Source organism: Camarhynchus parvulus, chromosome 13 (assembly GCF_901933205.1).
Source record: "Camarhynchus parvulus chromosome 13, STF_HiC, whole genome shotgun sequence".
Taxonomy (NCBI): domain Eukaryota; kingdom Metazoa; phylum Chordata; class Aves; order Passeriformes; family Thraupidae; genus Camarhynchus; species Camarhynchus parvulus.
This window is the reverse complement of record NC_044583.1, coordinates 7470324-7480191: the sequence shown is the minus strand read 5'-3', so window position 1 is coordinate 7480191 and position 9868 is coordinate 7470324.

Genomic DNA, 9868 nt, shown 5'->3' with positions numbered 1-9868 from the left:
AGCTCAATATCCCCCAGCTCTGGTTCTTCTCCATGGCAAAGGCTCTCAGGCCTCAGCCTTGGCCAGGGTGAATGGCAGTAGGTGCCTCAAAGAGTAATGGCAGAAACCAAGACCTTCAGCTGAGGATTTTTCCTACCTACAATTTCTGAAACCAGTGTCAGGGTGACCCCAGTCATTGGGAAACCACTCAAAGATAAGAAAACGAATGGGGCTTCCTAGCAATTATGATTTCACCAATTCCCCAAAAAAGCAATGAACACACAACTGGGGAGGGAGGGGGGAGGGCAGGGATAGGAAAATGCTACTAACTTGCATTATGTTTGCAGTTTTTAAATAGGAAGCTTCACTGACTCTAGTACTACTTCCTGAAGGGAAATTTTCTGAAAGATACGGTCAACAGAAAAAAAAAGTGCTTTGTCTTTTCAAATTTCCCTGTACAATGACATGTACACCCCAGCTCTGCACCGTCACCAGAAGTGACTCCCCAGACTTTGTAAATTCTGTCCTGCTGTTTTTTCCAGCTTAAGGCCATGGCTCACAGTTCCTCTATGAAGTACTTTGGGCGCATTTTTGCCTAATTGGCCTTTCCCAAGTTTATCCTCACACATCCTTTGACATCGAACATTTTTCCAGAAGATAGAGAAAACACAGGGAATGTAGTGGGAAACCAACCTCTCCTATATCAAATCAATTAAAATTATTTCAAAAAATTCGCTGAATAATTTGAATAATCCTTAACAGCCAACAGCATAGAAAAGAGACTCTGCCAGCCTCAAGGTTTTCATGTGGACTGGAAAATAAAAAGTGTGTTTATGTGAATCAAGTGTAAGAGAAACTTCAAGCATTTCCATGATATTCTGCTGTTGGGAGGGGAGTGTGGCACAGGAGCAGGATATCCCAGAAGAAGGATTCTTGCCCCTGCGTGATAATACACAAAGTGCAGGACCAAGCAGAGACATTTTATGGGCAAACAAGGCACAGATTTATTGCTGTAACTCACTGGGCAGGTGGCAAAGAGGTGAAGAAAGTTTCTGTCCAGTTCCCATTTTGGTGGGAGTGGGGGTGGATTTCCAGCAGGGAGACCACAGCACCCAGCCTCCAGACAGCAATCCATGCACACACTCAGATCCACTGTGGTTAAGAGCCAAAAATTACAGCTGCAAAACAACAAAAATATCAAGTCAGTGAAATTGCAGCAGGGGATTGAGCTGACATTCAGGCACTTGCCTGGGATGGTAATGGCAAAGCCACTTGTCTGAGAGCACCAAACACCCATCGTGCCTGTTGGCCTGGAAGGGTTGGTTGGGTGCAAATCCATTCCAGGTGATTTATTCTGGCTGCAGCCTCAGCCCTGGCAAATGCTTTTGAAGCCAGGGGTCGGCAGGAGATGGAGGGTGTTGGCATGCACTGCTCAGGTGAGAAACTGTCCTTCCACCCCTGTGCCACGGCATCCATTTCTTCAGTACCATGATTATATTTGCTTTGTCTGCACTTAGCAAGAACTACTTTCACTAGAAAGAAAAACCCAGAGGTCTCCAAGACATTCCTGTCTAAACATTTTGTTTATAAGTGGAATTTGCATTAGCAATAGAAAACCAATACTTTGATTTTCTGATGCTTCCTTCAGTATTACTTCTGCAATACAACTCTGCTGCCTGTTTACAGCCTGCCCTGAAGTACTTTGGGTTTGCAAACTTCAGAGAAGATGAGTTTTTAAATTATTTTTTTAACAAAAACTGCTTTATGACCTGCCTGAAGTAAAAAGCTGACTTAGCTCACTACTCCTGGGTGCAGCTTTCTCCTACCTGCCACAATTTAGGCAAAGAACTTTTACATGCCCTAGAAATTACATTCAAAAACACAAGCAGATGAGCTTATCTACAAACAAACACCACAAACCAAAGCAAAAAATATAGATGATGCTTTCAAAAGCTTAATCATTTGCTGTCTCCCTGCAACTTTGCATTTAAATGTCACATCAAGTATCATCTCATCTATTTCAGTATGACAGGGTTTGCTGCCCCCCTGGGCAATCTACCAGGAGCCAGCATTTACTGTCTGCCTACTGCAAGATGGCACCATTGGGGAATACCATGCAGATTGCAAATTCTCCTTCATCTGGCTCCATCCTACTTGTGTAATTTGATCTGTGCAGGAAAAGTGAATTTCTGGAGCTGTAGTGCAGCCTTCCCTCCAGCTGCAGCGGCTGAAGGAAGCAGGAAGGTTCCAGCACTGCCAGCCCTGCGCAAAGAACTTGTAAAGCCAATAAACCCAACCACTGATTCAAGAGATACTACATGTGCTGATGCTATACATTATGCTGTGACCCACATTTGGGTTTTTTCAGCCTATAAAATGTTTTATTTAATTGCTCTGCTAAGTAAGAAACAGCACACACGAGAGAATGGCCTGGAAGATGTGTGATGGCTTCTCCATGAGCATTTCAAAAAGGCAAGGCTGGAACAGTGTTGGAAATGAGAAAATGGTTAGTAGGGTCATCCAAAATCAGGCCATCAGGGACAAACTGAAGTTATTTATATGACCTCAATGAAACCATTCTCTGGACCTCCTGAGTTCTGACATTGTTTCTTAATGCCATGATCCCATCCTGTCCCTCCACAAATCCTCCACCTGCCGCAGGGATGAATTTGGCTGCTAAAGCAAATGTGGGAAGGTGACTCAGGTGCCTCTCCTTGCTCAAACTGCCAGGGAGAGGGAGCTGAGCATGAGGAGAGTGTTTCTCCCAGGTGCCTTCCTTGCCAGCTGTGCTGGGTCCTCTGCCCGTGCTGAGCCAGGGATGGCCAAAGCAGCTGGGTGGGATCATTCCCACCCCTCCTGCTGGCCAACAGCCCCTGGGATGGCCCAGTACCAAGGTGAAATTACTGCCTGCTTGACTGGGGAGGCACAAATTGAGCCCAGCTAAAATTATGGACTGGCATTCCCCCATTTCCTGCAGAGCCAGGGTAGAGAAGGGAACACTGCCACAGGAGCTGTGGCCCCTCTAAATCTGACAGCCATTGCTCATACCCATTTCTTTCCACTGATTTCCACCAATTCCATCCATATCCACCAATACCATCCCAGCTGGTCGTGGCCATGACTCCAGCCAACCCCTCTGCTCTTCCTTTGTGTGTGGTGATTGTGGCACCTATCCTTGGCTTTGCTGCTGGAAAAAAAAATAAAACAAAGAAAAAAAAGCTATGGCTTTGTGTACAGAACAAAGCAAAATCTCTGGGTTTGGTTGCACTGAGGGTCTCTTTAGTGATTTCTCTGATTTCTGGTGTCGTCATTAGAGATGCAGCTGTGGAAAGGCCCAACCAGTGCTGGTGCAATGTTCACCATCACCCCCTGGGTTCTCCTCCAAACAGGGGCAAGAGGAGCATGATGTACCTAAAATAACCACTTGGATCATTTCTCTGAATAGCTTGGGACATACTTGGGGTGGCTTAAATCAAGCATGAGGAGCATGGAGTGGCAAGGCAGGGTGGGCACAGACCTCTGGGACCCCTCTGTATTCTGCCTGTAACTGCAGCTGGACATACATGCAAAAAACAGCAAAAGCAAAACCATCTCTTCTATGACATAGTCCCAGTTCAGGCTAGGCTCACATACCTGGGCTTCTGTGTCCACTCGGACCAGCAGCACTGGGCTCATGGTGGTGGTGTCCCAGCATCCCAGTCCCTTTGGGAAGGACCAAGACTCTTGGAAGGAGCAGTTTCAGTTCCCTGCAGTTCCCATGCTCCAAGCAGCTCTGATCCCCTCTCTCATGAGCCCCCCCTCAATGCTGTTTCTCAGAACTGGGCTCCCCTTTCCAGGTATCATTTTCTGCCCCCACAACCCAAATTGGCACATGTCAGCTTTTCCCATCAGCAGGTTCATGTTGCATTATCAATAGTTTGGGGAATGATTTTATCTGCCTTTGGGGGAGGTGGCCTGTACTCTCCAGTGCACAGTTTGCAGAGTGGGGTGATTCAAACCCATGGGAGCTCTCTCCTCATCCCCCCATAGCCCTGTGACCCCTCTGGGACACTGCAGCAGGGCACAGTGCTGGGAGCACAGGATCTTTCCTGGGGTCGTGGTGCTCCTGCTCCAGCAGCTTGGCTCAGGGGAGCCAGGGACAGTGGGCTGGGACAGGTGGACATAGCACAGTGTGCACTCTGCAGCCCTGGATGTACACCAGCCCCTCCACCTGAAGTGATGGGAGCACTCCAGGCTCCTCCCTGGCTCTGACACAGCCTCTCAAATTCACAGGAAATTCAATGACTGGGAACTGTCACCACCTTTTTTTTCAGGAAAACAAAGTTTGTCAGGCTAATGCAGGAGCAAATGGTGAGTGCTGCAGTCCAGTCCTGCCACTGCACCCTTAAGTCTGTGATCATCCCATGGAGAAGGAGTGCAGTGCAGTGGGAAGGGGTTTGTTTGAAATATGAAGTTCAGGCTTCCTCAGGCTCTGAGACACCTTGGATTCACTGAAAATTTGGGGAAAAATAAAAAAAGGTTTGCACTGAAATGTTTCTAGATTTTCTAAGTTCATTTAACAATTTGCATTGTTTATAAGCCTCTAAGCAGGCACCAGCTGAAGCTGGGCCTCCCTGGACAGGGCTTGCCTCAGCTGGGGCAGCAGCACTGCAGGGCCATGGGGAGCTGGTGACAGCAGAGCCACAAGTGCTGCTTCACCTGTGCGTGCAGGAGGAAGTAGCAAAAATAATTTAAGAATTTGGAGAAGAAATGAGCCATTTTGTCAAGCCAACTCTTTTCCTCACAAAATTTCTGCTGGCAAGACCAGCCATGGTGGGAAACAATGGGTTTTGTCTGTTCTCTTGCTCAGGAATGTGGTGGTTTGACTCCCTGAGCTACTGGTGGTTTTCTGAAGTCCCCTTGGATGCCATGAGGGGGACAATGTGGCATGGGATGGGATGGCATGGAACAGCACGAGACACCATGGGATGGAGTGGGAGTCCAAGCTGGGCTCTACCAGAGCCATCCTCCCACAATGGGATTTGTGCTACAGAGCTGAGTAAGTCCTGCTTGAAACCAAATACCCACATGCCAGAAAACACCCTCAGATGCTTCTTCCTTTACAAACCAGAGCACTTTTTTTGGTTTTGCAGATGTTTAACATCTTGATAAAAGTTTTGAGGTTTTCTTTTTCTTCAAGTCTTTGATGACTTGAGCTTGCTGGGGCTACTGTTATTATGGTCAAAGGACGTGAATATTTTCTGGCACACGGTTCAGCCCTTCCTCTCCAACAGCATCCCTGTGACAGGCCCTTCCCTGGAGGCTGCTAATGCTCATGATTCCCCTTTCTGCTGCTGGTGGCTGAGCTGTAGGGCACTGCATGAGGTCCCAGCATGGCCCAGGGACCTCTGGCACAAGGGGCTTTGCAGGAGGAGAGGTCCAGGCACCCATTGGTTCCACATCATCCCCCATGAGACGCCAACACCTGAGGCAGGAGCCTGGCAGGCATCCAGCCCTGCACACTCTAGAGCTGATCCTCCTGCATAACTGTTTGTCCTTCCCATTGTGGAGACCAGGAAAGCACCAATGGAAATTTCTCTGCACATAAGATCATGCCTTGACTTCACTCAAGCCTTGCGAGGTGCTTGGTTCAGTCCTGCCCGTGTCCATGGCGTTCCACACACAGCACATTACAAACACGCTCGAGAGTAAACAGATCCTTTAACACTGAAAAGAAATTCTCATCTTCTCATCCCAGTATCTCCTTGCCTGTCAGATAGGTGATTAAAATCTGCATGAATACATAGAATAATAGATAAGGTTATTCAAGGCATGGAGAATCTTTGGTTGCCATTACGTAATTTTTAGGCGTGAGTTACTTCTCACTCTGTGAACAGGAAGACCTAATTTGGTCTAAAGGCAGTGGCAATGGAGACACAGCTCCTTCTTCACACTATAAAAATGGTGCTGTCTCAAGCAGAGAGGCAGAGAGACCCCAGCCATCCAGCCCAGCCAGCCCAGGCCGAGCTCAGAGAGCAGTGGCAGGATGCTCCCCCCACTGAAGGCAGCTTTCACCCTGCTCTCCCTGCTCCAGCTTGTCTCTGCAGCTCCATGTCACCAGCAAACACTGAAGGAGGTCACCATCAGGATCCAGAACTTCAACTCAGAAGCGCAGGTAAATGCTGCTACACTTCTCAGCTTTGCTTTGCTTTCTGACCTCATTATTGATGATGATGATGATGATGAGGATGATGTTCTTCAGTGTCCATGGCCAGCTACTGGACTGCCACCACAGGGACTGGTGCCCACCTGGGTGGCAGGAGCCCTTCCTGCTGGCTCAATCCACTCTGTCCTATCTATCATTTGGGCACCTGGCCCATTTCAGCCTAGACTTTGCGTGATCAGCACCTGACTTGGTGGTACAAGCAGCTCCTGGGGTCGGGTCAGATGAAGTTTTCCACCTGACATTAGCTACTTGTGCTGAGGAACAAGAAAACCTTCTGTGTCAGGGTGACAGAGGCAGCTCAGGGACATGGACATGGCGGTCTGGGCAGTGTGAGCTGCCAGGGGGTCTCTCCTCTACTCCCACTGTGCACACAGGGATTCTCCGGTGCCTTTCCAAACAAGTGCTCTGCAGACCCAGGTCCTGCGTCCAGGAGCCTGTTTGGAAGCAATTTGCTGAGAGATGGATCCCAGTGCTGGCAGCAGCAAGGGCACATCCATGCCATGGCCTGCTGGAGAGGGATGGGCACGTGGTGCCCCTTGCTGGGAGAGGGCACAGAGGGTGACTTCTGGGGATGGTCTCACAGTGATGGTCCTACAATGGCAGTCTCATAACCATGGCTCTCCCTTGTGTTGCCTCTGCAGGTGCCCTGCAATGACACCCGAGTGGCACAGGTTCCCTTCACGGATCCAAAGGTAAATACCTATCAGAGATAGGCAGAAAAGGCTTTTTTCATAAATGCAGACACAGCCAGGGCCTTCCTCCCCATGTGGCACAGCCCCTGCAGCTGAGGTGGCTCCATCAGTCCCTGAGGGGCTGCCCAGTGCCAGTCCCTGGGGTCAGGGGGCAGCTCCATGCTTGCTGTGCCTCCAGCCCACAGCTCTGCCCCCAGCCCTGGGCCACTGCTTGGACATGAACCATGTTAGGAACTCCCTGTGGAACCTCCTGCCAGCCCTGGACACCTGAATAAGCAACTTCAGCTTAATTCAGCTACGTGGCTCTAACAATTCCCCTCCATGTCCCCAGCTGCCAGAGCAGGAGCTGCTGTGCCAGGCAGAGGTGGCACTCGCCAAAGTCACCAGGTGCAAGGACACCTACGAGCCTCTCATCAGCAACCTGAAGCTCCTGCGTGGCAAGAAGGTAAGCAGGGGGTGCTGCTCCTCTCCTCCTTGTGCTGTGCTCCACAGCCCTGCCCCACACTGCCTGTGCCCCACTCCGGGGTGCCACAGGGCTGATCAGAATTTGCTCTCTTGACTGGGGCCAGAGCTGGGCACGGCAAACCTGCCCGTGCTGGGGTTGATCAGTCGCTGTGGGGGTCTGACAGCTCCCACCATGCCCAGCCAGCCCAGAGCCGGGGCCATCTGGCCACAGGGGACAGTTGTTTGTCCTGAGCAAAGGACAATTCCTGACCTCCCGGGCCAGCACCAACTCTGAGTTATTTACTGAGTTACTTATGAGGCACCGGAGGCAAACAAAGCATCTGTCTGTGCTGGGAGCCCAGTTACCCACCGAGCCAGCTGCCAAACCCTGCTAAATGCAGCCATTAGAGCTGCCAGCTCTGATGTATTGACACTTTTCCTTCCCCAGAGCTGCGTCCTGAGCGATGACAATGAGATTTACCTGCGCCACTTCTTGCCCGCGCTGGGGAACTTCACGCAGGGGCTGTTCCGGCGCCGGGGCTGGGCCGCGCTGTGAGGGCCGCGCTGCCAGCCCCGACACCGGGATCTCACTGAAGGCAGCTCTCACATGGGCTCTGACGAGAGGTTTTGTGTTGTTTTGTGTTGTTTCTGTCTGCTCCTGGATTCGTGCACTCCCCCAGCCCTGCTCCGTCCCTCCCGATCCCAGCCCGCTCTCCCGGCAGGTGAGGCCCAGAGGGCTCCTCCTGGCTGGAATGCCGGGCACCTGGCATCTCCCACATTGCCCGTGCAGTGCCGTGTGCTCCATTTACTCAGCCTTAGAGGCGAGGTGCCATTGGCACAAGGCTGCCCTGAGCTGCTCCGGCCGGGATCGAGCCGCGCTCCGGGACGGATCCCCGGGCAGGGCCGGGCTGAGCATCCCGGGGCAGCTGCCGGAGCTCTTAACTCATCCATCTGCTCCCGCAGCACCTGCCAAAACCAAAACCCGATTATCGGCTTCCTGTTCCGCTTAGCGACGGGACGTTTCTTCACAATCATCTTCTCTTCCTAAAGAGATCAAAATCTCGTCTGAAATGGTGAATTTTTCACTGGTGTGTGACTGAGTGCAGCTGGGGGGAGGCCGATTCTGGGAGCGGGGCTGGGGAAGTGCAGCAGCCGAGAGCAAAACCTGGGGGGGAAACGGGTCAGAGGGGCTGCACCTGTTACTGCAATTTCAGTGTGTCTCTTCTATTGTAGGCGGCATTTAAGTTATTAATACTGAAGACAGGAGAGTCTGTAGGATAACTTTGAATCTAATGGGTGCTCACTGACATCATACTTTGAAATTTGTTAATTTATTTTTATATGTTATTTAAATAACTTATTTTTATAGTGTGTAACCTACAAAAAGTCCTGGCTGTTGAAAGCTTTTCTTTGCTGGGGACCTAAAATAAAAACGAAAAGTCAGTATTCAAGGGGTTTTTTTTGAAATTACATGGTAGTTCTGTGGAATACAATCATATTTAAAATACTGCTACCTCATTTCAGGGAACTCTTACTGTCTGCCTTTGCACAGCAACGAATGAACATGTGCTGATTTGTAATTTATTGTTCTTCTATTTAAAATATTGGTATTATGAGGGTTAATATATTCAAGTTCCCATGTATTTGAATGTCTTCATTTTATTATTTTGTTAATGACAACTATGCACTGATTTTATTGAAGTGTCCCTGGGCTTAAGCAATAAACAACTGAGTGAAGAGTTCTTGGTGTCCATAGTTTATGCTGTCATTTCCCTCTTACCCTCAGCAGTTAGTGAGGAGCACTGGGGGTGCCTCTTGGTCAGGAATGCTGGCATTTTTGGGGCAGTGTACAGTAATTTACCCACTCTGCCATGGAGAGCAAGGCCTTGAGGAAGGAAAAGGCACCAAAGAACCCACCTGGCTTGTGGCTAAGGAAATTGGTGAGAGGAAGGGCTGGAGCAGGAAGGATGAGAGCCTTTGTTTGGGAAGAGGGCCTTGTGCACGGGGCCAGGGTGGAGGGGGGTTCTGGGGTGCAGGCTGAGGTCTGGGGGCTGTGGGGGAGCCAGCAGGAGCCCAAGGGGAGCTGCAGGCAGGGGAAGCCTTGTCTGATGGGAGAGGGAAGGGATGGGGCTGGCTTACAGACCAGAACCTGCTTGGTGCCAGCTGCACACGTGGAGGAAACAAATCCACAGAATAACTGCTGGAAATTGTTATTCATGCTCCAAGTGCCTGCAACAGGGGCTCAGCTGCAGCCTTGGGATTTGCCCTGGATAAACCCCAGCACTGTCAGCACCAGGCACGGCAGCAGCAGAAATGCATGAGAGCAGAGCATGGACAATACCTCAGGCACATGGTGTGACTTTTGGGATGGTGCTGTACCGGTCAGGAGCTGGACTCAGTGACCCCTGTGGGTCCCTTCCAACCTGTTCTGGGATTCTGGGATTCCATGATCCCTGCTGCCACCAGCTGCCAGTTCCACAGGCAGGAGGTGACAGCTGGGCAAACCCCAAGGCTCTGTCTCAGTGGCTGTCCTGGAATATTCCTGGCT